We start from the raw sequence: 12,845 nt of genomic DNA on the forward strand, positions 1-12,845 counted from the left end.
GGAACGTTTATGAGAGATATCGTGAAGGTAGAAACACTAAAACTTTTTTTTAATTATTAAAGCTTTTTGTTTTCAAAACACATGCACAGATAATTTTTCCCCATTGACCTTTGCATAGACTTGTGTTCCAAAATTTCCCCTCCTTCCCCTAACCACTTTCCTTTGGTGGCAAGTAATCTAATATATATTATACATGTTAAAATATATGTTAGTTCCAAAATATGTAAATGTATTTGTGTAATTATCTTGCTGCACAAGAAAGATCAGATCAAGAAGAAAATGAGTAAGAAAAAATGCAAGCAAACAACAACAAAGAGTGAAAATGCTGTGTTGTGATCCATACTCAGTTCCCATAGTTCTCTCTCTCTGATGGCTCTACCAAGATCATTGGAACTGGTGATATCCATTATTGAAGATTCCCCATCGAACTGATCATCATATAATCTTCTTGTTGAAATGTATAATAATCTCCTGGTTCTGCTCATTTCACTCAACATCAGTTTGTATAAACCTCCCCAGGCCTTTCTGAAATCCTCCTGCTGGTCATTTCTTACCAAACAATAATATTCATAACATTCATATACCACAATTTATTCAGCCATTTCAACTATGGCATCCATTCATTTTCCACAAACTACAAACAGGGCTGCCACAAACATTCATGCACATTTCCTTTCCTCCTTCAATATTTTTTGGGATATAAGCCCAGTAGTAGCACTCTGGATCAAAGGGTTTACAGTTTGATAACTTTTGGGATAATTCCAAATTTTCTCCAGAATGGTTGACACTTCACAGTTCCACCAACAATGCATCAGTGCCCCGTTTTCCCATCCCTCCAAATTATATTGTTTTCCTTCATCTTAGCCAATCTGACAGGAGTGTAGTGGTATCTCAGAATTTGCTTTTCTGCGATCAATAGTGATTTGGAGCATCTTTTCATATGACTAGAAATGGTTTTAATTTCTTCATCTGAAAATTGCCTGTTCATATCCTTTGACCATTTATCTTTTTGGAAAATAGCTTGAATTCTTATAATTTTGAGTCAATTCTCTATATAGTTTAGAAATGAGGCTTTTATCAGAACCCTTAAATGTAAAAATGTTTTCCCAATTTATTACTTCCCTTCTAATCTTATCTGCATTAGTTTTGTTTGCACAAAACCTTTTTAACTTAATATAATCAATATAATTAAAACTATCTATTTGGGAAACACTAAAACTTTGCAAGAGATTAGAATTGTGGGTAAGGAAGAAGGGAGTAGATGACACCAAGTTGTCAAATGGGTAATTAAAAATTTTATTATACAAATACATATAATAATAACAAATGTAATAATATATATATACTAGGTATATATAATATAACACAATAATATGTAACTGGATAACATATTATATATATATTGAGTAATAATATATATACACTGGGTAATTGTACCTTTATTATACGTATACCTATAATAATAAAAAATGCAATAATATATAATAAAAATATGTAATAGGCATATATAACACATAATATAATAATATGTAATTGGTTAATATGTATTATATGCTATATATATACTGGTTAATAATATATATCTACATTGGTAATAGGTACTTTTATTATAATAAAGGTACCAATTATCCAGTGTACATACATACATACCTATATGCATGCATGTAATATGTACACACATGATATATATTAATATATCATGTTATGTAGTACTTTTGACAATGATAGAGTTCAGAAAAGGGAAAGATTTTTTTGGGGGAAGGATTATAGTGTATATAGTAGAAAATAATTTATTTTGGGCATTTTAATTTGAAGGGTTCGGACATCACTCAATATTTCAAGGAGTTGGGTTTTAATTCAAAGAAAGTTAAGGGAAAATAGACCAAATATTGCAAATTCAGATATCTGATGAAATTTCCAAGAGAAGAAGAAGAAAGACCTTTTGGAGAATTTTGTTAGGGTCATGACTTGATGAAACCATTCCAGGACCTCAAGGATAGGAGGTAGAAAAAAAAAAAAATAAAACAAAAAACAAAAAAACCAAAAACAGGAGGAGAGTCAACAAGAATTTATAAATATTATTATGTTCAGGATTAGAAATACTGGGAAACAAAAAAGAAGAAAGAAAAGAAAGAAGAAGAAGAAGAAAAGAAAAAGAAAACAAGAAACAGAAAAGACAGAGAGAAAGAGACAGAGAAGAGAAAAGAAAGAGAGAGAGAGAGAGAAAAGAGACAGAGAGAGAGAGAAGAGAAAAGACAGAGAGAGAAAGAGAGACAGAGAAAGAGACAAGAAAAGGAAAAAGGGAGAAAGAAAACAGAGGAGACAGAGACAGAAAAGACAAAGAGAAGAAGAAGAGAGAAAAAGAGACAGAAGAGACGATAGAGAGACAAAGAAATCATTAAAAAGGGAGCCACTCTTAAAACTAGAAAGTAAAGGAGGGCCGGGGGAAAAAACAGAAAAAGAATGAAAAAAGCCAAAAGTTGTGAGAAGATTTTTAAAAATTTTGAGAAGATGATCCCATATGAGACAAAGTTTTTAAGTTTTTCATCAAAAACATTCCTTCTGTTTTGGCAAAGGAAAAAGGGCTTGGGAAAAAAAACAGAAAAAAGGAAATTAAATGGGTTTTACTTTTCCCATAGCCTTTTGTATGAGATGTATTTCACCAAAATCTATTGAATTTATTTGATCATCCACTAGGCCGTCTTTTTATATTACTCCCTTCTTCTGTTTTGGTAATTATTCTTTTTCTGCTTGTTTCACTAAACATCATCAAAATCTTTCCAGCCTTCTAAAACAATTGTTATCTTTTTCCCATGACTTGGGATAATACTGTAGGTAACGCGGAAGGCTAAGTTTAACAAGGAATGGGTTCCCCGATTGGGCTGGTTCCTATTACCACAATTTAAGGCCCTTTCCCAGTTTTTTACAATTTATTCCATTTCTTTTCCGTTATTAGCCATTCCCAATATGAGATTATTCATTTTTAATTTTTTTTCTAAAAAAAGTGTTAAAACATTTTTGACTATGGCCTTTTTTCTCCTTTTATATTTTGGGATCATACATGAATGGATAATAAAATTTGAAAGTTTTATATTTTTGGAAAGATTTTTCCAGAATGCTGGATTTTTTTCCCTCCCCAAACAACTTTTGCTTTTCCCAGATTTTAATTTAATTATCTTTCCTTTGCTTTTAAATCTGAGAGGTATGAGATGGTACCTCAGAGTTATTTTAATTTGTATTTCTTTAATCAATAGTGATTTAGACCATTTTTCATATGAGTATAAATGGCTTCAATTTCATCATGTGAAAATTGTCTATTCATATCCTTTGACCATTTATCAATTGGGGGAATGACTTATATTCTTATAAATTTGAAACAGCTCTTTATATATTTTAGAGAAGAGATCTTTATCAGAAACAGTGGCTGTAAAGATTTTCTCCCAGTTTTGTACTTCCCTTTTAATCTTATTTTTTTTTTTGCTTTGTGCAAACCCTTTTTAATTTAATGTAATCAAAGTTGTCCATTTTGCTTTTTATAATGCTCTGTAGTTCTTGGGTCATAAAGTCCTCCCTTTTCCAAAAACCTGATAGGTAAATTATCCTTTGCTCTCCTATTTTATTTATAGTATCATCCTCAACGCCCAAATCATGTACCCATTTTGACCTTATTTTGGTATAAATATATCACCATTCTGCCAGTCATCCAGATTTAAAACCTTGGAGTTGCCCTTGATTCTTTATTCTCTTTAATCTTCACATCCAATCAGTGGTCAGGTCTTGATGTGTCTATCTCCATAATTCATCTTGCATTGATCCCTTCTTAGCCACACTACAACAACTTCAGTCTGGTTTCTTTTCATTTTTTTTTCCCCTGGATCATTGAAATAGTTCCTAATTTTATATGCCTACTTATAATTACTTTTTTTCAAAATTATCTCCTACAAGTTGCCAAATTGATATTTCTAAAGTGCAGTTTTGACTATGTTATACTGAAATTCAAGATGCTTCAGTGGCTCCCCATTGCCTCAAAGATAAAAAAAAACTAATTTCTCTATTGGCATTTAAAGCCTATCACAATCTGGCTTCAGTATATCTTTCCAGAATACATGTTTCTTTCCTTTAAGTGTGCCATGTTCCATCCAAACTGGTTGAGTTGTTTTTCTTCTTGTACAAAATTCCATCCCTCTTCTCAATGTCTCTACACAGGCTGTCTCCCATGCCTGAAATGTTAATCCTTCTCACCTCAGTCCCCCTAGCTCCCTATAGAGCTCAACTTCTGTCTTCTTCAAAAAACCTTTCAAGTTTTATTTTATTAGCATCATCCAAAACACCATATTTATTTTGTTTGTGTCTGTGTGGACATACTTACACATACAATTGCACACACATCATACATTGTGTGTACTCACTTGTGAATATGCTGTATTCGTTTTGTACAATGTAAACTTGTTGAGATCAGGGACTATTTCACTTTTATATTTGTATCTAATATCTCTGTACCTAACATTCATAGAATTATTGTTGTAATGGTTTACTTATCAGCTTATCAAATCAAGTTTATTCATTTATTCTTCTAATTAGTTAATCCTTCACTTCAGAAATTATTTTTTACCAGAGATCTTAGAGTTGAATTAGCATACTACAGTGTAAATAAAGAGTCCTGGATATTACACCAGAAGATATGAGTTCAAATTCTACTTCTGGTACTTATTACTTATGTGACAAGTATTTTTCTTATATGTGAAAGGAGGATGTTGCACCAAATGTCTTTGTACATTTCCTTTAAGTTCTAAATCTGAGATTTTATGAAACACTTTTAGAATACCTACTATGTGATTAAGCACGATTGCACTTGAATATATCTTCTACATTCAAAAGTCTTTTTTTCCCAAGGTACTGGAGAAGAGAGCATATTGAAATCACTCACAAAGAAGTAAACATTCCCCAGGTGCTCCTTTATTTTGTACAACAGAAGTTTATTTGGTCAAGTGGATGTATGATTGATGTTATTCAATGATTCATGCCATACAACTCCCTTAGTTTACCCTCTGCTGCAGAAGTTTCTCTGAACCACTTGGGATACGTAAGTGCCTCATTTCTTGAGAAATTGCAGTGGGATTAGGGATGGAAGAAATCATGAAGCAATTAACAAGAGAGTAACTTAATCCATCCACTTCCTGCTCAATTCATGAACACTACCATCAATCTATGAACCTTCTTAACAAAAATAAACATCGGGTCACAAATGACTTTATCAGTACATTTGATCAGATAGGAAAATGAGGGAAATAAAACAGATATTAGTAGAGAATCTTTTTCACTCTGTTCTTTTTTCAGTACACAATAGCAGAAAATCTAATTTAAAGAAACATTTCTCAGTATATACCAATTACTTTACATCCCTCTGAGGCCACTTTGCTATCATATGAATCCTTTTTATCAAGTGATAGCCAATGTCTACACAACAGCAAACAAATGTTTTCAGAAGGAATAAACCAGCCCTAATAGGCATAAGTCCTAGTGGGAATTCGATCTCCACTTTGAGATAATTCATCACAATGTTTGCTTAAAAAAAAAAAAAAAAAAAAAAAAACATGATGCCTAAAAAAAATCCATCTTCATTGTGGTACAGTAAAGAGAGCACTGGCTTTAAATGAGATCTGGGCTTGAATGTTTGTACTATACCATCAGTGCATACTCTGGGCAAGTAATTTAACCTTTCTTGACCTCAGTTTCCTCATTTGTAAAATGTCAAGTTTGGACCTTTTAGGTCATCTGCCTTCCAGCTACAAATTTATGAACCCTTCAATCCATTCAATAGTTTTGACCCTTAAGTGGAAAAAAAATTATAGAAGAAAAAGTTAGTTCAAAACAAGTATTAGAAAACAGAAGTAAGAAATCCTTTGTTTGTAAGGACCACTTTAAGTTCCCTGACTTGATTTTGAAAGATAACAATTCTCTATGCTATTCTTACCCCCTCCCCAATGTTTCATGAGTTATGATGATTCTCCCAACTATGGATTAAATTAAAGTTAGTGAAAAGGGATGATTTATGGATATAGACATAGAGTTGGAAGGGTTTATTTATAGCTGAGGAAGCCAAGAGAAGTTAAATGACTTCTCCAAGATCACACTAGTAATAAATGACAGAGCCTGGATTCCAAAAGCCAGAACTCTCTTTACTGTACCATGAGTCTCCAAGGTTGAATAATTCCTAATTCTACAGCCTACAGTTACACAACATTTTATCATTCTCAAAAGACTTGGTATGGAGAGGGAAAGTGTTTTAAAAATGGGAGGAAAATTCAGTACAAGAAGACTTTGTGCCTAGTGTAGATTTGATTTAGAGCATATTGCTTTAAATCACTGTTCATGAAACTTGATTTAATCAATTTTCTTTTAAAAAAGGCATTATTATTTGATATAACCTCAATATTGATATTTGATTTAATGTTCATGTATAATCTTTGAATCTCAGAGATATATGTACATTTCAAACCAAAAGAAGAATAGGAAGAGAAGAGAGAAAAGCTTGAAATAATAATGATGGTCTCTTTTTATATCTCTTGAAAGCTTTAGGAAAAATGTCAAGAATGTGAAGGATAGAATTATAGTCTGATAACATTCATGAGAACTTTAAGTTAACTCAGAATTTTTCATTGAAAACTTCTTAAATATTGTGGTTAGAAAATTTCTTTTTTTGGTTCTACTGCATAATTCTTTTTTTTTTTTTAAATTTATCTCCAGATTTTCAGACCCTTCACTTCCACATTTACTATGTTCTCCATCAATTCTCTTTTTTTCTAGAAATTGTATTTTTTAAGAACATTAAAAAAAACCAGCTTGATTTAGTTAGTCACTAAAGAGTGAATGAAATCTCAAGAATAGGGTTGATTGGTAGTAGGTATAGAATAGATACTTAAGTATTTCTTGACTTACCTTACCTTATCTTTCAACATAATGCTAACAAAACATGATATTTCTAGTTCTGAGAACTGAAACTAAGCTTTAGTGTTTCATTCAGTAAGTGTAGATTGATTTAATTTTTCTGAGTTGGAAACCCCATAAGATTTGTGATCTTGTTAAAACAACCACCACCATATAGCTGTTTTTGTTTAAAAACTGTTCTTATGTGTTTATAATGGTCAAAGGGGTTTGTTGGGGGGGTTTTGGAGGGAAGGGAGTTCAGAGCTGCATGATTTCATTAGTTTAGTAGTTAGTGGTGAGGAAAAGCCTTCTACCAAAGTAGGTCGGTAACTATTCACAATGCAAGTAATTTTAGGGAATTGTATGGAGCACTGATAACTTAAATGATTTGTCTAGAGTTGCATCCAGTATTAGAGGCAGGGTTTGAACTCAGCTCTTGTTTACTCTTAAACTAGCTCTCTGTCAATGTTGTTAATGATAATGATAAGGATGAGGATGAGGATGATGTTTGACCTTTAAGAAGCAAGTTATTCCTCACAGATTGTAAAACTGTAGTGTTGTTCAATCATGATGCTTTTTGGAGTTTTCTTGGCAAAGGTACTGGAATGATTTTCCATTTCCTTCTCTAGCTCATTTTATAATTGATGGAAAATTAAGTGACTGCCTAGGGTCACACAGCTAGTAAGTGTCTGAGGCTGAATTTGAACTTAGGTCTTTCTGATTCCAAACCCAACACTCTATCCCACTGAGTTGATAAAATCCAAAGAATAAAGATGTTAACTGAATAGGTTGGGATCCTGGCAGCCAAAGTATTTTTTTTTCCCTGATTAGAAAAAAGTCATCATGAAGGCTTTTAAAAAATATTGAGGGGATACATTTTTTTCTTCTTCTTTACACTGACTGGTGAAAGAAAAAAGACTTCAGGCACTGGGGTTAGCGGGAGGCTGGAATAAAGTACAATAATTAAGGTAAACAGTTAATGAAAGGTTTTTAACACCTGAAGGAAAGAAGGGGGTAAAAAGGAAAAAGGAAGAGGGAGAGGAGAAATCTAGCTTAAGCCTTAAGCTTTCACACTGAATCATACTGTTTTTTTCTGAAGCCCTAAAAACATAAAGCTCTTAGCAATAGATACTAGAAGCTTTTTGATTCTAGAAAGAAATCAAGGTTCAGTTACTCACTGAAATAGATTTGTGATCTCATTGGTGTGGACATTTTCTCCTATGATTCATATTACCACTTATCTATACCTACCCATCCCAAGTGAGTCTTGTCTATGTGCTTCTATCTGTTCACAACAAGAAGTCCATTAGATATGCTGGGGGGTTTTCCAGCATCCTTTTGACATCTTGAAAAAAAATCACACCCAGGCTGCCTATTGATTTTTTTATGATCCTCTATTAAATGAAATAAATAAAATCCTTTATTACAATTCTTCTTTGTAGTTCCTTGTTATGTGCTATGACCTATTCATATTGACTATACACCTCTCCATGGATGTACTAGATGTGTATGGTCAGTTTCAATTCAATTCAGGTAAGCTGGATAAAAATAGGTGAATTTTAGAACGTGAAGTGATACCTGTCTATGTGCTCAGGTGTTTGCATTTGTTTTTAAGTCACCATCCAATTATTTTTTAAACACCAGTTTAATCATACTTTTATAGAAAAAATAATTGGATGGATTATATGCTCAATGCTGACTTTCAGGAATCATGCTTGATGGAAGATCACATCAATAAACTTTTATTTCATGATTTCTGAAACTAAAAACCAAAGAATCACAATTCACATAGTAGAAGATTCCAGATATTATTGTTCTATAAGATGATCAGCAGGATGATTTCAGAAAAGCCTGGAGAGACTTATATGAACTGATGCTGAGTGAAATGAGCAGAACCAAGAGATCATTGTAGGAAATAACAACAAGATTATACAATGATCCATTCTGATGGAAGTGGCTCTTTCCAACAATGAGATGATTCAGGTCAGTTCCAAAGATCTTGTGATGGAGAGAGCCATCTACTCCCAGAGAGAGGACTGTAGGAACTGAGTGTGGATCATAGCATAGTATTTTCACTCTTGCATTTTATTTTTTCTCATTTTTTTTCTTTTTGATTAGATTTTTCTTGTGCAGCAAGATAATTGTATAAATATGTATGCATATATTGGATTTAATATATATTTTATTTTTAAAATATATACATGGATAATTTTCAACATTCATCCTTGCAAAACCTGGTATTCTAAAATTTTCCCTTCCTTCCCCCTACCCCCTCCCTTAGATGAGAAGTAATCCAATATATGTTAAACATGTGTAATTAATTCTTCTATCCATATTTCCACAAATATCATGCTACATAAGAAAAATCAGACCAAAAAGGGAAAAAATGAAAAAGAAAACCAGTTAAACTGATTGGATGCCCAGATAGCCTCGTAATATTACTACTCTAAGGGCTCAGAAATGGGTAGGGAGAGATTTGAACTTACATAGATAGAGGAGGGGTCAAGTGGAATATCCTTGGAGAATCAGTTTAATTGATTGTGTTGGAGAACAAGCCCAATGATTGGTTATTGTGAAGAGCATAGACTGTGACCCACCTTCCCAGCCTCTAATTGGTTATTAGGATCAATCAGTGGTTCCTTTAGAATTCAAAGACATTTCTTTATACCTAGAATGGATCTAGAGACTCAATTCTTTCTGGGCATTTTCTATTGTTCTGACATATTTGTTTTTTATTAAAACAAAGAGGGCTGCCACAAATATTTTTGCACATGTGGGTCCCTTTCCCTCCTTTAGGATCTCTTTGGGATACAAACCCAGTAGAAACACGACTGGATCAAAGAGTTTGCAGTTTGATAGGCCTTTGGGCATAGTTCCAAATTGCTCTCCAGAATGGTTGAATCAGTTCACAACTCCACCAACAATGTATTAGTGTTGCAGTTTTCCCACATCCCTTCCAACGCTTGTCATTGTCTTTTCCTGTCATCTTAGCCAATCTGAAAGGTAAGTAGTGGTACCTTAGAATGTCTTACTTTGCATTTCTCTAATCAATAGTGATTTGGAGCACTTTTTCATATGACTAGAAATGGTTTTAATTTCTTCATCTGAAAATTGTCTATTCATATTTTTGACCATTTATCAATTAGAGAATGGCTTGAATTCTTATAAATTTGAGTCAATTCTATATATATATTTTAGAAATGAGGCCTTTATCAGAATCCTTGACTATAAACATTTTTCCCAGTTTATTGCTTATCTGCATTTATTTTGTTTGCACAAAATTTTTTAACTTAATATAATCAAAATTATCCATTTTGTGTTCAATAATATACTCCAGTTCTTCTTTAGACACAAATTGCTTTTCTCTCCACATATCTAAGAGGTAAACTATTCTTTGTTCTTCTAATTTGCTTGTAATATTACTATGTGTCTAAATCATGACCCATTTCGACCTTATCTTGTATATGGTGTTAGATGTGGGACAATGCCTAGTTTCTGCCATTCTAATTTCCACTTTTCCTAGCAGTTTTTCAGACCCTTGTTTCTTGCCTATACTACAAATTCCTATTTAGTCTTTCCACCTCAGGTCCCTTCCCTATACAATTAATTCTTTACTCACCTCTATAACTCCCATGATACTCTTTTGACTTTAGGATCAGATAATATTTTAGCATCTCATCCTTTTAAAATCACTATTTCATGTTTTATAATGCATATAATTATTAATATGGAAGTTCACATATAATTTTAAAATAAATATACAAATGCTAGAACTCAAACTTCATTTTTTTTAACTGACAAAGATTCATGATCCCCTCTCCCATCCTTATCCCCTCAAAGTGAAGAAGGTTGCTCTAAATCACTAGCCTTGAATTTCCAACAGATAGTTGTTAAACACCTACTTCAGAGTACAAGGCACTATGCTGGATGGTTCAGATACTAAGAAAAAAGGAAAAAAAAGAAACTTGGTCTTTATAGAATTTACTTCTGGAAGAATTCAGTGACAGAAATCACTACTGACCTATTAATGTAATTTTTTTTTAAAGGTAAGTGACTATATTCCTTATGCCCCGATTTTATCTCTGATGGTCTTAAAACAGCCAATCAACTTTATTTTAAAATAATTATATTTATAAATGCAACTTAAATTAAAAATAATACATTGTAAATGTAATTCATTGATTTTATAGACTTTGCCTCTATTTGAAATTATACTAATGTTCTATAGTTTCATATATGCAGAAACAAATAGGAATGAAGCCTCTAATAATGAATGGATGATTGAATGAATCTATTTTTACCAAATATGCAACTTTTGACCAAACCACCCCATCCTCAGTGCTCTCAACTCATTTCTGGTTGTTTGACTACACCAACTTTAAGGAAACAAAGTGAAAGCATATAAAATGAAAATCATTCAACAGGAAATCCCTGTTTAAATCATTAAAAATGAGTATCAATCATATCATAAGTATCAAGCATATTGGTGAAAGATTTGCATAGTAGAAAGTCTTGGAATTCACAAATTTACTCTTTGTTTCAGTCACTTAGAGGGGAGAAATCAGAGTGAAGTTAATAGCTTTAGTACCACAACAATGATAATATTAATAATAACTAGTATTTTACAGTGCTTGAAGATTTTTAAAACACTTTATAAGTATTAGCCACTTATTTGATCCTCACAGAAACCTTTATTATGCTATTATAATCCTCACTTTATTGAATAATACCAAAGGGTAAGTGATTAGACTAAAGTTACATAGCTACTAAGTGTCTGAGATTGGCTATGAACTCAGATCTTGCTGATTCGAAGAAAGACAATTTATTGAGATAAACATAAAATTTTGAAATGGCACATATAGCCATATATTTGGGAGTCTGAAACATTTGCCCTAGTATTAAAAAATGAGGTAACAAGATGGTTTGAGGTATATATAGATAGAAATAGAGATTGATAAATAAATAGATATGTGTATATATTTATAGTCTAATTTTTGATTCAAAATGGCTTGTGTTCCTCACCATGCAATTTATTTACAAATTTATAAAATAAGTGCAATAATAATGCTATTATATAGAACTCTCTCTCATTTGATGCAATTATATAATTCAGTAGAGTGTAGGATTTGGAATCAGAAAGACCTAAATTCAAATTTAGCCTCAGATATTAACTAGCTGTGTGACCCTGGACAAGTCACTTAACTCTGCCTTAGTTTCTTCCTCTGTAAAATGAGCTGGAGAAGGAAACAGCAAACCACTCCAGTATCTCTGTCAAGAAAACCCCAAGTAAGGTTACAACGGGTCAGACAGAACTGAACAACAACAATTTATTTGGAAGAGGGATTATTATATGAAAATATTTAGTTCAGATATAAATTCAACTCTGGGGAATAGAACTGCTAGAAATATTTGTGGGGTTGTAAATTGTAACTATTTTTGAGGTAGGTATGTAAGGAGAAATTAGAATAGGACTTAGCTTCATCTTTTTACCAGTGGTACTTTCTGAAGAAAGTATCATCAAGAATCATATTTTTAAGTTTTATAGCTATCATTGCACTATACTCATTCACATCTGAAGGTATTAAAAATTTAAGTACCAAAGTTTTAGACCTTTTATTATAGAATGGTGATATAAGGCAAAGAGAATTATGTCCAACTCTTCATGACCCATTTGAGGTTTTCTTGCCATGAATACAGGAGTGATTTGATATTTCCTTCTCCAGCTCATTTAAAGGTAAGGAAACTGAGGCAAAAAGGGATTAAGTGCCTTGCCTGGAGCCATACAACTAGTAAGTGTCTGAGACAAGATCTGAACTCAGCTTCTCCTCCTATGCCCAGCATTGTGTCACTTGACTGATCCCTCCATCCTTATGTATAAAATGAAATTGTAATGTCATTAGTATTTTCATTTTTGTTAA

The sequence above is a fragment of the Sarcophilus harrisii genome, chromosome 4 (assembly GCF_902635505.1).
Source record: "Sarcophilus harrisii chromosome 4, mSarHar1.11, whole genome shotgun sequence".
NCBI lineage: Eukaryota > Metazoa > Chordata > Mammalia > Dasyuromorphia > Dasyuridae > Sarcophilus > Sarcophilus harrisii.